This window comes from Ovis canadensis, chromosome 25 (assembly GCF_042477335.2).
Source record: "Ovis canadensis isolate MfBH-ARS-UI-01 breed Bighorn chromosome 25, ARS-UI_OviCan_v2, whole genome shotgun sequence".
Taxonomy (NCBI): Eukaryota; Metazoa; Chordata; class Mammalia; order Artiodactyla; family Bovidae; genus Ovis; species Ovis canadensis.
This window is the reverse complement of record NC_091269.1, coordinates 23,376,288-23,399,643: the sequence shown is the minus strand read 5'-3', so window position 1 is coordinate 23,399,643 and position 23,356 is coordinate 23,376,288. Positions and strand designations below refer to the sequence as shown.

General features: G+C 41.9%; 1 non-coding gene across 1 annotated transcript; it reads right to left on the bottom strand.

The window, feature by feature from the left end:
* Positions 1 to 16,163: 16,163 nt before the first annotated feature.
* On the bottom strand, positions 16,164 to 16,235 carry TRNAS-GGA (transfer RNA serine (anticodon GGA)). The gene has a single exon. It is a non-coding gene; the product is annotated as a tRNA-Ser (tRNA).
* Positions 16,236 to 23,356: the final 7,121 nt, after the last annotated feature.

Genomic DNA, 23,356 nt, shown 5'->3' with positions numbered 1-23,356 from the left:
ATGTCCGGTTCTAACTCAATTCTCCACAGATCCCAATTGTGATACACACAGTTAAAAGCTTTGGCATACTCAATAAAGCAGAAATAGATGTTTTTCTGGAACTCTCTTGCTTTTTCGATGATCCAGCGGATGTTGGCAATTTGATCTCTGGTTCCTCTGCCTTTTCCAAAATCAGCTTGAACATCTGGAAGTTCACGGTTCAAGTATTGCTGAAGCCTGGCTTGGAGAATTTTGAGCATTACTTTACTAGCATGTGAGATGAGGGCAATTGTGCAGTAGTTTGAGCATTCTTTGGCATTGCCTTTCTTTGGGATTAGAATGAAAACTGACCTTTTCCAGTCCTGTGACCACTGCTGACTTTTCCAAATTTGCTGGCATACTGAGTGCAGCACTTTCACAGCATCATCTTTCAGCATTTGAAATAGCTCAACTGGAATTCCATCACCTCCACTAGCTTTGTTTATAGTGATGCTTTCAAAGGCCCACTTGACTTCATATTCTAAGATGTCTGGCTCTAGGTGAGTGTTCACACCATTGTGATTATCTGGGTCATGAAGATCTTTTTTGTACAGTTCTTCTATGTATTCTTGCCACCTCGTCTTAATATCTTCTGCTTCTGTTAGGTCCATATCATTTCTGTCCTTTATCAAGCCCATCTTTGCATGAAATGTTCCCTTGGTATCTCTAATTTTCTTGAAGAGATCTCTAGTCTTTCCCATTCTGTTCTTTTCCTGTATTTCTTTGCACTGATCGCTGAGGAAGGCTTTCTTATCTCTTCTTGCTATTCTTTGGAACTCTGCATTCAGATGCTTATATCTTTCCTTTTCTCCTTTGCTTTTCACTTCTCTTCTTTTCACAGCTATTTGTAAGGCCTCCTCAGACAACCATTTTGCTTTTTTGCATTTCTTTTCCATGGGGATGGTCTTGATCCCTGTCTCCTGTACAATGTCATGAACCTCCATCCATCGTTCATCAGGCACTCTATCTATCAGATCTAGGCCCTTAAATCTATTTCTCACTTCCACTGTATAATCATAAGAGATTTGATTTAGGTCATACCTAAATGGTGTAGTGGTTTTCCCTACTTTCTTCAATTTCAGTCTGAATTTGGCAATAAGGAGTTCATGATCTGAGCTACAGTCAGCTCCTGGTCTTGATTTTGCTGACTGTATAGAGCTTCTCCATCTTTTGCTGCAAAAATTTAACCAATCTGATTTCTATGTTGACCATCTGGTGATGTCCATGTGTAGAGTCTTCTCTTGTGTTGTTGGAAGACGGTGTTTGCTACGACCAGTGCGTTCTCTTGGCAAAACTCTATTAGTCTTTGCCCTGCTTCATTCCGTATTCCAAGGCCAAATTTGCCTGTTACCAAGGCCAAATTTGCCTGTTACCCCGGGTGTTTCTTGACTTCCTACTTTTGCATTCCAATCCCCTGTAATGAAAAGGACATCTTTTTTTGGGTGTTAGTTCTAAAAGGTCTTGTAGGTCTTCTTAGAACCATTCAACTTCAGCTTCTTCAGCATTACTGGTTGGGCCATAGATTGGATTACTGTGATATTGAATGGTTTGCCTTGGAAACGAACAGAGATCATTCTGTCATTTTTGAGATTGCATCCAAGTACTGCATTTCAGCCTCTTTTGTTGACCATGATGGCTACTCCATTTCTTCTAAGGGATTCCTGCCCGCAGCAGTAGATATAAAGGTCATCTGAGTTAAATTCACCCATTCCAGTCCATTTTAGTTCACTGATTCCTAGAATGTCGACATTCACTCTTGCCATCTCCTGTTTGACCACTTCCAATTTGCCTTGATTCACGGACCGGCTGAGACAGACCGCATGGCAGAAGCTTGCAGGCTGGGATGGACCTCACAGAAGCGTGGCTGGGAGGAACTACCCCACATCCAAGATCAGGTGCAGCAGCCAAGAGGAGCCTACCTTGGGTCCGAAGTCAGTGGCGGCGGCTGAGAGTGCCAGGCTGTGATGGCGCAGGAGCAGCCTAGAGGAGCTACCCTACGTCCAAGGTCAGGGGCGGCGGCCGGGAGGAACTACCCCACGCCAGAGGTCAGGGGCGGCCACCAAAAGGAGCAACCCCATGTCCAAGGAGCGGTGGCTGCATGGGCGCAGGAGGGCTGAGAGGAGCTATGCAACATTCAAGGTCCAGCGGGGCGGCAATGAGGAGATACCTCTCATCCAAGGTAAGGAGCAGCGGCTGCACTTTGCTGGTGCAGCCGTGAAGAGATATCCCACACCCAAGGTAAGAGAAACCCAAGTAAATGGTAGGTGTTGCAAGAGGGCATCAGAGGGCAGCACACTGAACCCACAATCACAGAAAACTAGTCAGTCTAATCACATGGACCACAGCCTTGTCTAACTCAGTGAAACTAAGCCATGCCCTGTGGGGCCACCCAAGATGGGCGGGTCGTGGTGGCGAGGTCTAACAGAATGTGGTCCACTGGAGAAGGGAATGGCAAGCCACTTCAGTATTCTTGCCTTGAGAACCCCATGAACAGTATGAAAAGGCAGAATGGTAGGATACTGAAAGAGGAACTCCCCAGGTCGGTAAGTGCCCAACATGGTACTGGAGATCAGTGGAGAAATAACTCCAGAAAGAATGAAGGGGTGGAGCCAAAGCAAAAACAACACCCAGCTGTGGATGTGACTGGTGATAGAAGCAAGGTCCGATGCTGTAAAGAGCAGCTTGTATAGCTGGTTGGAAAGGTTTTGGTTCTTCTTTCTTAGCACGATGCCTCTGAGTTTCAACTGTGGTTTTCTTTCCACCTCTGCATGTGGGTTGTCCACTGGGGTTTGCTTCTGAGGCTGCCCTGAAGGGTGTGGGTTTGCCCCTGTGAGGGCCAGGGGTGGAGCTGGTGCAGCTGCTTGGCTCACAGGGGTTCTGGCAGCACCAGGTACTCAGGGGGGTGGCAGCTAGTGCCGCAGGAATTTAGCGCTCTAGAAGGATATGGCAACCAGTATTGGCCAAATTGTTCCTGTATTCTTGCCTGGAGAGCCCCCCTGACAGAGAAGCCTGGCAGGCCACAGACTACAGGGTTGCAAAGAGCTGGACACGAGTGAAGTAACACTGCCCGCATAGACCACAAGACTTTTTTTGCCTGTGGCAGCTCTGCCCTAGTTAGAGTTGAGCATGAAGGTGACGCAGCTGCTTGGCTTGCAGGGACCCTGGTGGCGCCACGTGTGCAGGGACATTGGCTGCCTCTGCTGCAGGAGTTATGACCCTATCAGGGTCTTTTTTCGAGCCTCTTGTAGCTGGCAATCAGAAGGCCTCTTTGGCCAGTCTTTCTCCGTAGCTCCACCCATTCAGGCATTTAGAGGGCTCCCTTGCCTGGGGTCCTTCTCTATTGTTTGGTACATCAGGCCCATAGGGGGGCCCCCTGGGTGGGGTCCTACTCTGATGTTTGATGGGCCAGCCTCTCTATTGTTCAGCTGCTTGATGCTGGCATATGGGGAGAGAGATGCTGTGGTGGTAGCTCCACCCCCTGCGCGTGACTCAGCAGCATCACCTTGCTTCCATGGCTGCCTGGCTTTCCTCCTCCAGCGTTTCCCACCACAATCTCCTCCCTCACATCCCCTCAAACCGTCTCTCCACAGTCAATAGCAGCCCTCACCCTGGGATTGCTCCACAATCCCTAAACTCCAGTTCCCAGCCGCTGTGCCTTCCAGGGGGCCTGTGTCCCTGTTCAGGGTATGTATGGCTGCAGCAAGGACTGCCTGATTCTCATTCCATATAGGCTGCCACAGATCGTCTGTTTCACTCCCAGCCTTAAATGTTTCTCCTGTGACTCAGACAATTGCCCTGATGTGGGGATGGGACCCCTGCTTCAGTTCCCCACCCACCGAGGGCAGGTCCAGTCCTACTAACACTCCTGTTACTTCCCCCTAGTTCCATCTTCCTACTGAGTTTTGCGTGGGTTTATATATTCTTTTCCTCTGGTCAGAGCTGGTGTTCTGCATGCACTTCTGTGTCTGAAGGTGTATTCCTGATCTATCCATGGAGAGATGTACTCCATGTCCACCTACTCCTCTGCTATCTTCAACAAACCTGTTCTTGATCAGACTGTGATGTGCAATGAAAAGTGGACTTTCTAGCAACCTGGAATTGTTGTTGTACCAAGAAGTGGTTGTACCAAGAAGAAGCCCCAAAACTCTTCCCAAAGCCAAGCTTGCGCCAGAAAAAGTCATGTTCAGTTTGTTGGTCAGCTGCCAGTCTGATCTACTATAGCTTTCTGAATTCTGGTGGAACCATTACGTCTGAGAAGTATGCTCAGTAAATCGATGAGATGCACTGGAAACTGCAATGCCTGCCGCCAGCATTGGTCAACATGAAGGGCCCAATTCTTTTCCACAGCAATGCCCAGCTGCACATCACACAACCAGTGCTTCAAAAGTTGAACGAAATGGGCTGTGACGTTTTGCCTCATCTGCCATATTCGCCTAACCCCTCACCAACCCACTACCACTTCTTCAGGCAGCTTGACAACTTCTTTCAGGGAAAACGATTCCACAACCAGAAGAAGGCAGAAAATGTTTTCCAAAAGTTCATCGAATCCCAAAGGATGGATTTTCTTGCCATAGGAATAAACAAACATACTTCTTGTTGGCAAAAATATGTTGATTGTAATGGTTCCTATTTTGATTAATAAAGACGTTTGAACTTAGTTATAGTGATTTAAAATTGGTGGTCTGAAACTGCAATTACTTTTTCACCAACCTAATAGTTCCCTGTGTCCTATACTGTAGGCCTTCATTTATTTTGTGTATAGTAGTGTATATCTCTTAATCCCAAACTCCTGATTTATCTCTCTCTTCCCTTTGAGAGAAAGTGAAATTAAAAGTCGCTCAGTCATGTTCAACTTTTTGCTACCCCATAGACTGTAGCCTGCCAGGCTCTTCTGTCCATGGAATTCTCCAGGCAAGAATCCTGGAGTGGATAGCTCTCCTCTTCTCCAATGGATCTTCCCAACCCAGGGATCAAATCCAGGTCTCTGGCATTGCGGGCAGATTCTTTACCAGCTGAGCTACCAGGGAAGCCATAAATTTGTTTTCTCTATCTATGAATCTGCTTCAGTTTTGTAAATAATATCATCTTTTAAAGAAATATGCCAGAATTATTGTTCAAAAGGGCCATATCAATTTACACTCTCACCAGCTTCAGATAGTATCAATATTTTTATTTTTTGCTAGTGCTATAGATAAAAAATGGTATCTCATTTGTTTCTAATTTGCATTTTTCTGATTACTTAAGGAAACTAACAACTTGTGGTTTATTTATTATCTTTGTCTATCCTTTTGACTATCTTCCTACAGGTTTTCTTTTTCCTGTTAACTTATGGGAGTTTTTTATAAACATATATGTGTTTATGTGCATGTCTGCATGTGTGTGTTTATAATATTTTCAGTTTATAGATTATGTTTTAACTTTCTTTATAGTAAACTTTTATGGACATCTGTTCTCAATTAAAATATGATCATATTTATCATTCCTTACATTTTTATTAGTGATTTCTGTGTCTTTTATAATAAATCTCTACACTGAGGTCATAGATATTTTATGCTATATATTCTTTTTAAATGTTTTAAGTGTTGACTTTCACACATGGTTATACCTAGAAGTGATCTTTGTGTTTAGCGTAAAATAGGGATCAAATTTTATTTCCTTATAGCTGGTTGTTCTAGTGGCATTTATGTAAAAGTCCATTCTTTCCCCCGCAAACTTGTAATGCTGTCTCTGTCATATATCATTTTATTGCACTCAAAGTTCTGGTTCTTAATTTTCTACTGTTTTGTAATTTATTTTGAGCTGTCGTGTTGGTACCAATACTGTCTTAATTACTAGAACTTCCTAAAAAAATTTTTTTTACTATCCAGTAGGGAAAATTCCATTTTTTTTTTCTTCTTACTAGAATGCTTTCTTGGGATTTCCTTGGTGGTTTCTTGCTAAGACTCCACACTCCCTATTCAGGGGGCCCTGGTTCAATCCTTGGTCAGGGAACTAGGTGCCATGTGGTGAATTGAGTTTACATGCCTCAACTAAGACCCAGTGCAGCTAAATAAACAGATGAATGTTTCTTTAAATGCCTTCTCTGATTTTGGGCTTCTCTCTTGCACAAATATTTCAGAGTTGATTTAAGTCCCTGGAAAAGCACTGTGGAGATTTTTATTGGAGTATCTGCATCAGCTTGGGAAGAAGTCATGACATCTCAACTTTACAGACTCTTTCCATTTAATAGCACGCTTTATCTCTCCATTTATGTAGGCTTTCTTTAATGTCTCAATGATTCTCCATAAGTACCCTTCACAGCTTTTCTCAAATTCATTTCTAAGCCCCTTATTTATTTGTTTCTATTATAAATATTAATACTTTCTTTTAATAAGCTGTGCTTTTAACTGTTGCTGATATGTAGAAATCGAACTGGTTTTTGAATATTGATTTTATATTCAATAAGACTTGCTAAACTCTCTTACCAATTCTAAAAATTTATTTTTTATTAGTATAAAGTAATATCACCTACAAAAGTAATATTTTTGTTACTCCCTTTCTAAGCCTTGTACTTTTAACTTTTTCTTGTCTAACTGGACTTGTTAAACCTCCAATAAAATGAGAGATAAATAGACAATTGTAGGTATATAACAATAGTTCTTAGGAGATCATAGTCTTTTTAAAAAGGCAAAGATATTCCATCTGCCCACAAGTGAAGTAAAAATAATAGTAATATTACAATACCATGAATGCATGTGAATTCCCCCTTTTTACTTCCTCACAGTTCTCTCTTAACCTGGAATATTACTTCCCAGAGGCTATAAATTACAGAACCCTATAGAGGGCAAAGTAGAGCTCCCCTCTTGGGACTTGAGGTACATGCAGCAGATTTCCTGTCTAGAATCATGGGAGAGCCAAACATATTAATTTTTAAAACTATCCTATAGAATTCTTTTTTTCTGTTTTAAAAAAGTAAAATTAGAGATAAGTATTTTACCATGAAAACTTAGGAAAAATAATTCTCCAGAGATAGAAAATTGTCTGGCAGAGTAAGAGTCCAAGATTGCATTTTACTTGTGGTTCCAATGTAGTTTTGCCTGGAGGCAGTGCTGACGCTCTGGTCCTTAGCTTTCTGGGGTACACACAGGACATAATAGCACACAAGATCATCTTACTTATGAAGATGATGTGAAAACCAATGACCTAAAGTTTGGAAAGGGTTTCAATTCCCCAAGAAAGTGAGTACAATAAAAAAAAAATAGTGGTTATTATTACAACAATTATAATGATATATAATTTGGCAAAGGCTATGCCATAGACTTGCGGATACTTACTAAATATTAACTGAATGCATTATTGAACACATAAAAGATTCACATTTAAAAAACAATCTATCACATCACCTTATTGTTTCCAAGATTCGGAAGTATCACATTCGTATTGCTGTTTTTAAAATAGATGTGCTTTCGCACAACCTGCTTAGCAAAATTTCTGAAATACTACCTTTGGGATTATGCTGTGAATTCGGGGGCCTTACCATTGGCTGAGCTAATAATAGCCATTCTTCCTTTTTTTAAAAGTCTAAGTCTAAGCACACTTCAGTATATCATCCTTTATCTATCCATTCTAGGCTCGTATTAATACCCAGGAAAACCAACACTGGGTTTGTAGTCAGGGTCCTGTCACCATTGGTACTTGACCACATATGGGTAACAGAGTCAAGCCTGGCACAGAGAAGATGAGAAATGCATGATATTGGAGAAGCCAGAACAAGATTATCTAGCTGGTGTTCTGCGAGCTTATTATATTTGGAAACTCTTGTTTATCATGTGGAAAGCTATGCTATACCCCCAGTGACAACAGTTGTTATTTCACTTAGGTCGTTTCATGAAGCACAGTGGAGTCCCTGAACAGCATCAGCAGCAGCATCTCCTGGAAACTTGCTGGGGATGCAAGTATTCCAATCCCACCTGGGATCTGCCTCATCAAAAACCATACGAGGGGCAGTCCTCCGTATGATACTGGTGCACCTCGAAGATGGGAACACTGACACGGTGATCAGTATTGTGGACTCTGAAGCAAGACTGCCTAAATTTAAACCCTAGCTCTACCAGCTCACTGTCTGGTTACTTTTTATGCCTCGGTTTCCTCACCTAAAAGAACTGGAGTAATAATAGTATTAACAATAGGGTTGTGATGAATTAAGTCACATGTGTGTGTGCTCAGTTGTTCAGTCATGTCTGACTCTATGACCTCATGGACTGTAGCCTGTCAGGCTCCTCCCTGCATGGGATTCTCCAGGCAAGAATACTGGAATGGGGATACTTCTCCAGGGGATCTTCCCAACCCAGGGATTGAACCTGAGTCTCTCGAGTCTCCTGCATTGGCAGATGGATTCTTTACCACTGAGCCAGGAAAGCCCTGTTAATTCACACAAAGTGTAAATTTAAAACAGTACTCACCTCATAATAAGCACTCCATAGATGTAGGGTATTATGAGTCTGCTCATCTGAAAATGCTTCTTGATCTCTCTGCATCCCAGAGATCTGCTTCTGGGAATCCTTGAGCAGAGTAAAGTATCTCAACGAAGCACATCGGGCTGAGAAGGAAGTAGCAGGGCTGTCTAGGCGGCCAGGCAGGGTCAGCACACAGCGGGGCAACCAGGTGAGTCTGGTCAGTCCCCAGGCGCAGGCCCTGAGGGGGTTATGGGTGCAAGGTGTTTATGTGACACCAAGCATGTGAGAGGGAGGGGGCATGTCTATGCTGCTTCCGTTGCTAAAACAGAACCCAAGACACTGGGTGGCTTATGAACAGCGGACATTCATTTCTTACGGTTCTGGAGGCTGGAAGTCCAAGGTTAAGCTGCCAACAGATTCATTGCCTGGGGAAAATCCCCTTCCTGGTTCATGCATGGCCGTCGTCTCCCTGTGTCTTCACGTGGTGGCAGAGATGGGGGAGCTCTCTGGGGTCTCTTTTATGAGAGCACCAATCCCATTCCTGAGGAGTTTGCCCTCATGACCCAAAACTTCCCAAAGGCCCATCTCCTAAGACCACCCCGCTGGGAATGAGGTTTCTACATATGCATGGAGGGAGGGGGACACACACAGTCCATAACAAAGGAAACCGGCAGGGGCAGAGGAAGGTGTGAGCCGTGATGCAGATCTAGTGAATCTTATTTAAATTGATTGTGATTGGAGTATAGTTGCTTTACAGTGTTGCATTAGTTTCTTCCGAACAGCAAAGTGAATCAGCTATACATAGACATGTATCCTCTCTTTTTTGGATTTCCTTTGGCTGACTTGCCAGGGAGCTCCAACTCATGGACCGCCCTTCACAGTGTCTCTGGCTGGTCAAAATGGTCACTAAGGGCAGGATATCCTAGGAAAGCCATAGTCCTCAGGCCAGACAGGCTCTGCGACAGACTACATGAGCTGGCTGCTGGGCAGCAAGTCCCTCCTTCGAGGAAGATCAGGACATCCCACTCCCTGTCCACCATGGTCAATATCTGGAGATTCAGAGTGAATGGAGAGACAGAGCTGAGAGCCAGGGATGTGATGAGTAAAAATAGACTCAACTCAAGTGTTTTCTGCCTTCTAGCAACTAAACCGTACCTAGACCATTGTGTTCAGTTCTGGGAGCTATATGTAGGGGGGTTGGCATTCAAAAGCCAAGGTACTTGCCCTGCTTTCCATCCTGGTACTCTTGAGGAACATCGGATAGTTCATTGTGAGTGCAGATTACTGTGGCAGTCATTCTCAACATCCTTTTGGAGAATGTACCTCCTAAAAGGCCATTTCAGAATGCTAGGGGCATCTTTGGGGCTGGACAAGGCCCCTTGGATGATTCTAATATACCTCCAAAGAGCACCATCCCCCATTTGGGAATCCTGAGTCCAGAGGAACTCAGAAATCTGATCATATGAAAGAAGATTGAGGGAATTATAGTGTTTAGCCTTGAAAAAGACAGTGGATCTCAGATGAAATGGATAAGTCAGCAAGGCTTCTCGAAACTAAATATTGTATGGATTCTCTTATATAGAAAGAATAGTCAGGCATAGTACTGGTTAAAATTTTTTTTTACTATAATGTTGGCAAAATGCATAAGCCATAAACCATGTATGCAATTGCCTATGAAAGAAAGTGAAATTGTTAGTCACTCAGTTGTGTCTGAGGAGAAGGCAATGGCACCCCACTCCAGTATTCTTGCCTGGAAAATCCCATGGATGGAGGAGCCTGGTGGGCAGCAGTCCATGGGGTACTAAGAGTCAGACACGACTGAGCGACTTCACTTTCCCTTTTCCCTTTCATGCACTGGAGAAGGAAATGGCAACCCACTCCAGTGTTCTTGCCTGGAGAATCCCAGGGATGGAGGAGCCTGGTGGGCTGCCATCTATGGGGTCACTAAGAGTTGGACATGATTGAAGCAACTTAGCAGCAGCAGCAGTTGTTTCTGACTCATTGCAACTCTATGGACTGTAGCTTATCAGGCTCCTCTGTCCATGGGATTCTCCAGGCAAGAATACTGGGGTGGGTAGCCACGCAATTACCTGACAAATATATTAATAAATCAAAATGTTTACTGATTAAATACAGAAAATCCAGTAAAAACCAACAAATCAACAAATAAATTGAGCAAACATTAATTTAATGTGATGCTGATAGAGTGTTAGTGGAACTACTAAAAGTCATATTAGCAGTGTGATTATATTATGGTACTGATGCTGTAAAGGCGTTGTTTTTAGAGCTGGCATGCTATCATGTGCCACGAGATCATAGTTTTACCACCACTTCTTTTTATTCAAACTACTGCGAAACCTTTAATTATATACCATGCTGCAATGCTATCTGGCATTCATTTAGCTCAAATGCATCACTTCTGATTTGTCTGCTCTGGTTTTCTTTGCCTGTGGTACAGACCATTGGCTGATTCTTTTCTTCCAAGTATCCCTTCTTTTACATAACTCTCCTTGCCCACCTCCACATAAGGATAAGCAGCAAAGCTCAATGACTCAGCCTTCAAAGGAGAGCCCATGTGATCTGGATTTTGATCCTAGTACTCAACTTTCTGGCCCTATGGATGGAAAATGACCCAAGCAGGTTAGAGCCCTATCCAGTATCACTGTCGTTTAGTTGCTAAATCATTACCAACTCTTTTTTGACCCCGTGGACTGTAGCCCACCAGGCTCCTCTGTCCCTGGGATTTCCCAGGCAAGAATGCTGGAGTGAGTAGCCATTCCCTTCTCCAGGCAATCTTCGTGACCCAGGGATCAAACCCACATCTCCTGCATTGCAAGTGGAGTCTTTACCACTGAGCCACCTGGGAAACCCCACCCTGGTATCATACATGGATACCAAAGGGACAGGCTCTTTCCTTCTTCTGAGGTGGCTTCTGGTAGCTGTGATAAGTCTTCTGCTATTTTTTTTTTAAGTATTGGAGTATAATTGATTTAACAATGTTGTGTTTAATTTCTGCTCTACAGCAAAATGGCTCAGTTATACACACACACACGCACGCGCGCGCACACACACACACACACACACACACACACACACTCTTAGCTGCAGTCATAAATCCAAAGGCAAATCCAGGCACTAATGTTGCACATGTATGCGTGCATTCATGCTGAATCACTCAGTCATGTGCAGCTCTTTGTGATCCCGTGGACTGTAGCCCACTAGGCTCCTCTGTCCCTGGGATTATCCCAGCAAGGATCCTGGAGTGGGTTGCATTTCCTTCTCCAGGGATCTTCCTGACCCAGGGATCAGACCCATGTCTCCTGCACTGGCCAGGGATTTCTTTACCATTGAACCACCTGGGAAGCTGGTGATATTTAAGATGACCGTTCAGATGGTCCAGAATATGCAGAGCTCACAACTATGGTTCTGATTAGCATGCTGTGAAAGCATGTGCAAACACCAACAAATACACGTACACGCAAAAGCCCTAAAGAGAGCTCAGAGCCCGAAGACTCCAACTATACTCCTGGTTTGAGAAATCCTGAGCTAGAAGGAGAACACACTGTGCCTGGGGTTCTGATGAAAACATTCAATCACGCTCATCCAGATGTCAAGATAATCATGGTCCACGCACTTACACCTTGTCGCTCCCCCGACCCCCCTTAGCTCATTCTCAAGTATAAATGCTTCCAATTTAGAACATTCAGTTTAGGAGAATTCTGGTCGTCTCAAGCTAGATAGATCTCAAAAGTTCACTTTATAAGATGGTAAAGTTATTTGCAATTGTAGGTGGATTTGGATTAAGAAAATACATTTTTTCTTTTTCAAGGGCAAGACGACAAAAGTTATGTTCTGAAAGAAATGTCTCTGTGTTATAATTTTAGGATTTTAAAAGTTACGTTAGTGCCTTGTGTCTGGGTAGGAAGTGCTTTCTAAGAATAAACTGCAGGTTTAAGCCAAAGTTGGACAAGACTGGCAGGAAATTAATAATCTGTAACTTTCCCTTTGACATAACCTTAAAATCAGTTTGGAGGAATTTTAGGTTAGCACTAGTGTACAATTAATATTAGCCTGAAATCTAAAGTTCAGTTATTTGTGGAAATAATATATTTCTAAGTATAGAGTTTACAAGAGTGGAAGCTATTAACCTAGTCAATCCTGGCCCAATTCTAACTTGAGGATATATTTGGAAGGAAAAGGTCAATGTAGTAGCAGTAAATGCCACTTGGAGTTAGAAAACCACAATTATATTTCTCTCCCACCTCACATGACTGTGGACAAGTCAGCTAAATTCTTAAACTAGTTATTTCAAAGTGGGGTTATTTATATGTCCTTGGGATAATGTTTTGGGGTGAGGAAGAACAATATCAGTATCTCTAGTTAGATCCAATTCCATTTCATCATTTGAAATGTGTGCTGAATTTTATAAAATACATTAACTTTAATAAGTAGAACATGAATATGATTCAGAAATATACATATACATACCCATTTTTATTAAGATTGTGAAATAAAAAAATATTTAGAAACTATAGTCCTAGCCTCAATTTCTTCCTTTGTATATTAAGGGTGTTTCATTTCATTAGGGATCCTTAATATTTGGAAAAAATACACACATCAGTTCAGTTCAGTTGTTCAGTCATGTCCGACTCTTTGTGACCCAATGAATCGGAGCACGCCAGGCCTCCCTGTCCATCACCAACTCCCGGAGTTCACTCAGACTCACGTCCATCGAGTCGGTGATGCCATCCAGCCATCTCATCCTCTGTTATCCCCTTTTCCTCCTGCCCCCAATCCCTCCCAGCATCAGAGTCTTTTCCAATGAGTCAACTCTTCACATGAGGTGGCCAAAGTACTGGAGTTTCAGCTTTAGCATCATTCCTTCCAAAGAACACCCAGGACCTGTCTCCTTTAGGATGGACTGGTTGGATCTCCTTGCAGACCAAGGGACTCTCAAGAGTCTTCTCCAACACCACAGTTCAAAAGCATCAATTCTTCAGCACTCAGCTTTCTTCACAGTACAACTCTCACATCCATGCATGACCACTGGAAAAACCACAGCCTTGACTAGACGGACCTTTGTTGGCAAAGTAATACACACATACATAGTCATATAATAGTATATTTATAAAACACATTTATATATTCTACTCTTTTTTCTTTTTTAAAATTTTTGGCTGTGTTGAGTCTCCATTGCTGTATGTGGGCTTTTTCTAGTTATGGTACACAGGCTTCTCATTGCATGGGCATCTCTTTCTGCGGAGCACAATCTCTAGGCATGCAGGCTCAGTAGTGGTGGCACACGGGCTTAGTTGCCCTGTGCATGTGGAATCTTCTTGGATCAGGACAAATCCAGGTCCCCTGCACTGGCAGGCAGATTTCTTGACCACTGGACTGCCAGGAAAGCCTTATATTCTACTCTTTCAACTAGCGAGAGAACCAGGGATTCTGTGATCATAAGAATATAATGAACCACATAACCGAAGTTTCTTTATGGCTCACCCACAACCATATTCTCACCAGCAAAAACTGATTTTACTTCACGATTTTGTAGCTGACAAGAAATATGATAACTTTAAGATGAAGCTATTGATACTGAAATTAAAAAACAAGTGAAGCAGCATTACATTTTGTATTTATTTTTTCTCACTTGAAAGGCTAAAACCTAGGACTTCTTCATATGTCTGAACTTCCTAGATTTCAGTATTTTGAGAAAATAGTTTCCAAATGATGAAAAAAAAATTTGCCCCTGTGGTTTCAGTTAAGCCTGGGCTTAAGGAAATATACTCACTTTTTGTGCTTTTGATAAATTCAGTGAACTAATTTAATTCTACTTCTTCCTACACTTTAAAACTTGAATTGAAACTCTTGATTGCCCAGACTTGCTTATGTACCCTTATCCACACGGCAAGAGGCCCTGGTACAACAGACAACTTAGAAACATAAAGTTGACCTACACCAAACACCCAATAAACTGTATATAGATTAAAGGTGAAGCCATGAAAGTATTAGTATTTGACTATGCAAGAATTTTGCAGTTTTTTTAAAAAATGTTCTGACAAGTCCATTGGGAAAATGAGCAAAATACTAAACAATTCCCCAAAGAAGCAATAATAAGTGATATTTTATGAAATATGAAAATGTTCAATCTCATGGTAATTAAAGAAACAAAAATTAAAACAAGATTCTATATTTGCTGATATAAATAGCCAATTTTAAGAAGCTCTAACTTATCCAAAGTTGGTCAAGAAAGGGAGTAAAAGCTATCTCACATATCTGCGGCAAAATTATCCGTGTTATATTGTTAATATCCCTTGATGAAACCTTAGAAATACCTAACACAATTTTATGTATATACCTTTGATTCAGCTACTTTGTATTTAAAACTTTATTTTAATCAGGACATCGTAAATGCGCACAAAAATTTATCTATATGTATGTTCATACCAATATATTGAATAAAATTAGCTACTGTTGATTCTTGGAGAAGGAAGTAGCAACCCACTTCAGTATTCTTGCCTGGAGAATTCCATGGACAGAGGAGCCTGGTGGGCTACAGTCCATGGGGTCACAAAGAGTTAGACATGACTAAGTGACCAAAGAAACAAACCAAGCATTCATTCAGGACTTACCACGTGCCCGAGTGTTATGCTAAGACTTTTATATACATCATCTCATTTGAGCCTTGTAAAAACTTCGTGGGGTGCTCTGTATAACTTGTATTTGACAAGAGAACACTTAGTTTTCAAGGTTAAGTGAGTTAGCTAAGAATGCACCAGTAGTGAGTATGCAAATTCAAGCCATGAATCTCGAGAGCCTGACATAACAACAAAGAACAACTGAAACAGGGACTTTGCTAAAGGAATTATGGCATATCCAGAGAGGGAAGACTAGGAAGCACTGACAAATGACAATGCAAGAAAGCAACTGGGAACATTGGAAAAACATTCCCAGTGTGTTATAAATGTGTTACAATGTGAAAAAGGGTGATTCAAAATAATAGACGCTCTGTAACCTTGTTGCTGTGCTCATTCACGCTCCACTCTTTGGGGCCCCATGGACTGTAGCCTACCAGGCTCCTCGGCCGATGGAATTTTCCAGGCAAGAATACTGGAGTGGGCTGCCACTCCCTTCTCCAGAGGAACTTCCCTTCGCAGGGATGGAACCCACATCTCTTGTGTCTCTTGCACTGGCAGATGGATTCTTTACCACTAGCACCCCCTGGGAAGTGTTGCTAAAATATGCAATAAAATGCTATGTTCTGGCTCCAGATGTGGGTTTATAGGCAATGTTACTATTTTCTGTATTGCTGCTGCTGCTAAGTCACATCAGTCATGTCTGACTCTGTGCGACCCCATAGACGGCAGCCCACCAGGCTCCCCCGTCCCTGGGATTCTCCAGGCAAGAATACTGGAGTGGGTAGCCATTTCCTTCTCCAGTGCATGAAAGTGAAAGGTGAAAGTGAAGTCACTCAGTCATGTCCGACTCTTTGCAACCCCATGGACTGCAGCCTACCAGGCTCCTCCATCCATAGGATTTTCCAGGCAAGAGTACTGGAGCGGAGTGCCATTGCCTTCTCCGATTTTCTGTACAGTTTTCTTTATTTCACATTTGCTACAATTATACTTTGGCTTTTCCAGGCTCCTCCCTCCAAGGGATTCTCCAGGCAAGAGTACTGGAGTGGGTTGCCATTTCCTTCTCCAGAGGATCTTCCCAACCCAGGGATCGAACCCGGGTCTCCTGCATTCCAGGCAGACGCTTTAACCTCTGAGCCACCAGGGAAGCCCTTTTATAATTAGATACAGTGCTACTAAAAATAAGATGAATGAATTTGTAAATAAAGTACAAAGAGCATTTATTCCCATGGACTTTCTCCTGGGATACCTTCTACAGGGGCACATACTAATACAAAATGTGGAATGCTGAAGTTCAAAATCTTCATACCCAGACTTTTCTTCATATTTGACTTGTGCCTTTTTAAAGGGATATACAAATCTTTCTTGGCTTCTTAAAAATGTGTATAATTTTTTTGTTATTTGAGAAGAAATAGATACACATCCTAAAAGTAAAATTTTGACAGAAGGGGGAAAAATCATGTTAGAAAGTGTTCCTTCAATCTCACCACTGATCCATCTGTTTTCACTTCGCTGGTTGGTTACCTGCACAGCCGAGATAATATGCCCCTGTATCTTTAAAGCATTTTACCACCTTCAAATAGGTGATAATTCTTTTGATTCTCTAATGTGAAAGATGAGGAAAATGGCTGATCCAAAATAACCTATGCTTTGTAATCTTAGTTTTTGTAAAATATACAACACAATTTTCATAAGCGCTATCTCCAGATGTGGAAATTTTACTTTTTCTGTGGATATTGCTCTCTATTTCCATTTTTTTTCTATGATAACCAGGCCCAGACAGTTTTATAGGTATATTTCCAAACTAGAAAAACTATAGTTGATGTTGAAGAAGTTATTGTAAGTTATCTGAGCTGAACTGCATAAAAACACAAAAAACAAAACCAATTCCCTACCCCCTCCCCATCTATCTATCTATCTGGCACCAAAACTGCCACAAATTAAAATAGAAACACAATTACTATAGAAATAAAATAGAATAGAAATACACAAAATAGAAACACAATTCATCATATTGATATATCAAGTAGATTTTAAAAAACAGAATGTTGAATATTTTAACATATTAATATAACATTTATTATATATATTTGAGGTAAAAGCCTGAATACTTAATGACTGATGAACACTGGCTAATCAACAGAGAAGCCAGTCCAGTCGACATGATGCCAGCCAGGACGTCTTCACCAGGTAGGCCAATTAGAATTCTGGTTTGAGTTTGGCTATAGGTTTAGAGGGGCTTCCCCGGTGGCTCAGACGGTAATCTGCCTGCAATGCGGCAGAGCTGAGTTCGATCCCTGGGTAGGGAAGGTCCCCTGGAGAAGAGCATGGCAACCCACTGCAATATTCCTCTCTGGAGAATTTCATGGACAGAGGAGCCTGGTGGGTTACAGTCGAGGCGGTTGCAAAGAGTTGGACCTGAGTGACTAAGCACACACAGGTCTGGAAACAGTAAAAGGTGGTGGAGGTAGTCCCTAGGGAGTTCACCACTCCTCTCTTCAAGGCAGCTGCCTCCAAGGAAGTCATTATGGATTCCTCCGCAAAAGAGAGCCTCACCTCTTTAAAAGGGTAATCATAACCTCCTACTTTTACTCATCAAGAAGACTTGGCAGATTTTAGAGGTTCAATAAGGATGGAAACCAGAGTGTAGCATCTGCTTTGGGTGCAAACTTTAAGAGGGCACCAAGAATTCAACAATAAAAATAAAGAACATTTTAATGTAATATTTAAAATACCAAAGCTGATGCAAAATACCTATGATGCACAAAAGATCAACAATTTTAATAAAGACAAAATCAATATAAATGACTGTATCCTTTTGCTTTAAGCTTCAAAATAGCTCAGCATGGCACTAGGTTCAAGGTCTCCAGGTGCATGAAACTGTCCATGTTATCCCAAACCAATATTCAGTATACCACATCTTCCCAAGCAATACTCTGACTTGGAAATAAGAGATCCTGCTAGATTAGGAAATGAATGTGAGTTGTAATTCAGCCACCTGATAGATTAGTCTTCAGGTTTGGTTTTCAGAAATGATAGACCACTGGCTACAGGAGAAAGGCTTCCTTTGGGGCACTCATGAAACGTGCAGGGTCCCCACAGAGTCCTTAAAGTACAAAGTTAAAGCCCTGACATCATTATTTCCTTTCCCTAAGGTCTCCACAATACTCTGGACCAAGCAAGCAGCCCCGTTATCCTCCTGTTTTCACCAGAGTGCTCTATGGGAGCAATTGCTTGGTGCTCAGAGTCTTACCTTTTCCGGGCACCTGATTGCCAGCCCAACAGCCAATAAGTTACATAAGTGTTTTGTCACCTCATGCCGTGGCCACCAATGTCCTCTTCCCATTGGAATCAGGGTCAAGAACAACTTTAAGTCAGATCAGAAAATGAATTCCACAGAACCCAGAATTAATTCCCTTCACCCAGAGAACTCATCCTTAAGGTTCTGCTCTTCTGGAACTACATATGTGCCAAGTTGCTTCAGTCGCGTCTGACTCTGTGTGACCCTATGCACTGTAGACTTTCCGCCGATAAAGGAAAATAATACAGAGAAATTAGTAATGAGAAAAAAATTGGCCTCTCCGTCTGTGGGAGAGGTGTCTCCGGTCCTGGAGGCTCAGCCAGACAACCTGAACTTTCAGCTACCATTCATGGATACTTCTGCTGGTTTCTCCTAATTTCTTTTCCCAAAATCACCTACCTATGTTTACCTGCTTATGTTTTCTGATGGACTTTAAATAAACAGTTTTACATTTGGAAGATGCTAAATATAGTGTAAAAGTATTGATGTTACTTTTGGCACTGGCAGTCTAATAGTTCTTATTTCTATGTCAGGTTTTATTGCATTGGCTCAAAATTACAGAACGGTGTTAGGGAATAAGGGCGAACAGGAGTAGCCCTGTTTTGTTTTTAATTCTAACTGGGATGCTCACACTCTACTTTTATTTTTTATGTATTTTAGCAGGTGAGTATGAGACTGGATATTGTTATAAATGTTCTTTCTGTCCAAAAGCTATCCATTAGTTTATTAAAGAATTTTATTCAAATACAAGAAAGTTGAAATTTATTATTGCTTTTTGAAAAGATACACTGGAACTTTCCTGACCCCACTCGGATGGTAAAGCGTCTGCCTACTATGCAGGAGACCCAGATTTGATCCCTGGGTTGGGAAGATCCCCTGGAGAAGGAAATGGGAGCCCACTCCAATGCTCTTGCCTGGAAAATCCCGTGGATGGAGGAGCCTGGTAGGCTACAGTCCATGGGGTCGAAAAGAGTCAGACACGACTTCACTTTCATTTTAAAAGATACATTAAGTTGATTTTTCTTTTATTTATTTTTTTTTTTTTTTTGGCCACATCAAACAGCATGCGGAACTTCTGCGAACACGGAGTGAACAGCAGCCTTGCAGTGGAAGCGAAGAGTCTTAACCCCTAGACTGCCAGGAAAGTCCACATGAAGTTGATTCTATGTTACATGATTTTTCTTTTCCATTTGATATAAAGGTAGAGAAGAAAACCTGCACATTCATATGTAAAGCAGCTGTCTTGCTTGCATTCTAAACTGGTAAAGAAAGAGGAGGCAGGACCCCTTTCAGATCACAGCCTCACTGTGTGTTCAGTGATGCCCTGGGCTATAGTGCCTCTTTGGGATGCTGGGATTACTGGAACCATGTGCCCTGTCCCAGTGATCCTTGGTTCCCCAGAAAGTCTGTTCCTTCAATTTCCCAACATTGTGGCAACTGCCATCCCTCACCTTGCCACAGTAATAAAAAGAAACATCTCGAATTTAAGACTTAAATTATTAAAACAATATCAGATTGATGCTAGACTAGACTGATGACTGGATAAAATATAAAATCTGGAAACGCATCTTCGAATGTACAACTAGTATATAAAATATGAGGATGGTAGTATCACTAATCATCAGGAAAAGAAGAAATTGTTTTATAAATGGTCCTAAGAAGTAAGAAAAAATGAATTATTTGGAAAAATAATTTTGATATATTTTACTATCCATTCATTATTTGAAATAACATCAGCTAGATCAATGAATTAAATGAGAAATTTAAAAATCACATAAAAATGAGAAAACATAATGTCTGTGGCATAGAGAGTTTCTTATTTATCTAACACAAAGAAAATACCACACACACAAAGAGCATAATGAAATGACTACATAAAAATATTCGCTTTGAATAGAGCACAGAAGCCCCACAAATCAATTAAAAAAGTGTTAATATTCCAGTAGGTAAGTGGACAATGGATCAGTTCAGTTCAGTTCAGTCGCTCAGTCATGTTCAACTCTTTGCAACCCCGTGAATCGCAGCACGCCAGGCCTCCCTGTCCATCACCAGCTCCCAGAGTTCACTGAGACTCATGTCCATCAAATCGGTGATGCCATCCAGCCATCTCATCCTCTGTCGTCCCCTTCTCCTCCTGCCCCCAATCCCTCCCAGCATCAGAGTCTTTTCCAATGAGTCAACTCTTCGCATGAGGTGGCCAAAGTACTGGAGTTTCAGCTTCAGCATCATTCTCTCCAAAGAATACCCAGGGTTGATCTCCTTCAGAATGCACTGATTGGATCTCCTTGCAGTCCGAGGGACTCTCAAGAGTCTTCTCCAACACCACACTTCAAAAGCATCAATTCTTCAGTGCTCAGCTTTCTTCACAGTCCAACTCTCACATCCATGCATGACCACTGGAAAAACCAAAGCCTTAACTAGACAGACCTTTGTTGGCAAAATAATGTATCTGCTTTGGAATATGCTATCTAGGTTGGTCATAACTTTCCTTCCAAGGAGTAAGAGTCTTTTAATTTCATGGCTGCAATCACTATCTGCAGTAATTTTGGAGCCAAAAAAAAAAAAAAAAGTCTGACACTGTTTCCTAGTTTCCCCATGTATTTCCCATGAAGTAATGGGACCAGATGCCATGATCTTCGTTTTCTGAATGTTGAGCTTTAAGCCAGCTGTTTCACTCTCCTCTTTCACTTTCATCAAGAGGCTTTTAAGTTCCTCTTCACTTTCTGCCATAAGGGTGGTATCATCTGCATATCTGAAGTTATTGATATTTCTCCCAGCAATCTTGATTCCAGCATGTGCTTCTTCCAGCCCAGCGTTTCTCATGATGTACTCTGCATATAAATTAAAGGAGCAGGGTGACAATATACAGCCTTGACGTACTCCTTTCCCGATTTGGAACCAGTCTGTTGTTCCATGTCCAGTTCTAACTGTTGCTTCCTGACCTGCATATAAGTTTTCTCAAGAGGCAGGTCAGGTGGTCTGGTATTCCCATCTCTTTCAGAATTTTCCACAGTTTCTTGTGATCCACACAGTCAAAGGCTTTGGCATAGTCAATAAAGCAGAAATAGATGTTTTTCTGGAACTCTCTTGCTTTTTCCATGATCCAGCGGATGTTGGCAATTTGATCTCTGGTTCCTCTGCCTTTTCAAGATACAGCTTGAACACCTGACAAAGGATATGTACTATTAATAAGTGAAAGTGTTAGTCACTTAGTCGTGTCTGACTTTGTGATCCCATGAACTGTAGTTTGCCAGGCTCCTCTGTCCATGGAATTCTCCAGGCAAGAATACTGGAGTGGGTAGCCATTCCCTTCTTCAAGCGATCTTCCCAACCCAGAAATCGAACCAGAGTCTCCTGCATTACAAGCGGATTCTTTACCATCTGGGCCACCAGGGAAGCCCTATGTATAATTAATACAAAGATCCAAAAATACAGCAGGTTGAATAAACAGAGGAGCCTGGCAGGCTCTGTGGGGTCTGTGGGGTCACAAAATAGTCAGACACAACTGAGCAACTAACACTTTCACATTTTTCTTCAAAGACAATAAAAGTCTTTCTTGAATAATAATCCTAAAGTTAGCGGTCCAGCAGGTTGAGACAACTCTGCTCTAAGACCTAGGTTACTTCCAGATTGTCGTTCCATTCCATCATGAGGAGTCTCCCTGTCTGCCTGGTGGGATGAGTTGTGGATATATGTGTTTATCAGGAAAAGAAGAACATCCCCCCCTCTGTGGGTGAGGTGAGAGTTGTGCACATTATATGAGTGAAAATTTAGATACATGGGTACAGTCAGCAAGGGAGGCGGGAATCGCAGTGTGAGCTATGTGGCCACGAGCCCAGCATTGCTGTTCTGATGGGAGAACGGTCACCTGCATTCACTACCGAGCAAATACACGTTGTCAGTAAATACGGGGAAATACACGAAGCTCATTAGCAACCAAAGAAACACACATTAAAAGTTACGTAACATAATACCTTTCATGCCTCAAGTAAGTAAAGATTCTTTGACATAATAATACAAGGTGAAATGTGACACTCTGCTATATTGTCTGTGGGGATGAGGATGGACAGACTTCCTTGAAAGCAATTTAGCTATTTAACCAAGACCTTAAAATATTCATACCTTGGAGTAATAGGCAAATATATCTATATCAAGGGATGATATAAGGAATTCAAAACTAGAGCCATGTGCGAGAATTATATTAATAAGTGCTAACATTTATTAAGGTCTACTTTGAACCAAGATTATTGCTATAGCCTCTACTTATATTACCTAATTTAATTCTAAAACCTGGTTTTGAGATACTACTATAGTGTCCCATGTTATTGATATGCATATGGACTCAGAAAGGTTAAGTAACTTGTCTGAAATCACAGCGGTAGTAGATATTTGAATTGGGATTCAAATCACAGTCCAGGTCTTTCTAACATCAGAGCCTTAGCTGTTGATAAAGTTCAGTTCAGTTCAGTTGCTCAGTCGTGTCTAACTCTTTGTGACCCCATGGACTGCAGCACGCCAGGCCTCCCTGTCCATCACCAGCTCACAGAATTTACTTAAACTCATGTCCATTGAGTTGGTGTCGCCATCCAACCATCTCATTCTCTGTCATCCCCTTCTCCTCCTGCCTTCAATCTTTCCCAGCATCAGGGTCTTTTCAGATGAGTCAGTTCTTCACATCAGGTGGCCAAAGTATTGGAGTTTCAGCTTTAGGATCAGCCCTTCCAATGAATATTCAGGACTGATTTCCTTTAGGGTGGACTAGTTGGATCTCCTCGCAGTCCAAGGAGTCAAGAGTCTTTTCCAACACCACAGTTCAAAAGCATTCATTCTTTAGCACTCAGCTTTCTTTATAGTCCAACTCTCACATCCATACATGACTACTGGAAGAACCATAGCTTTGACTAGACGGATCTTTGTTGTCAAAGTAATGTCTCTGCTTTTTAATATGCTGTCTAGGTTGGTCATAA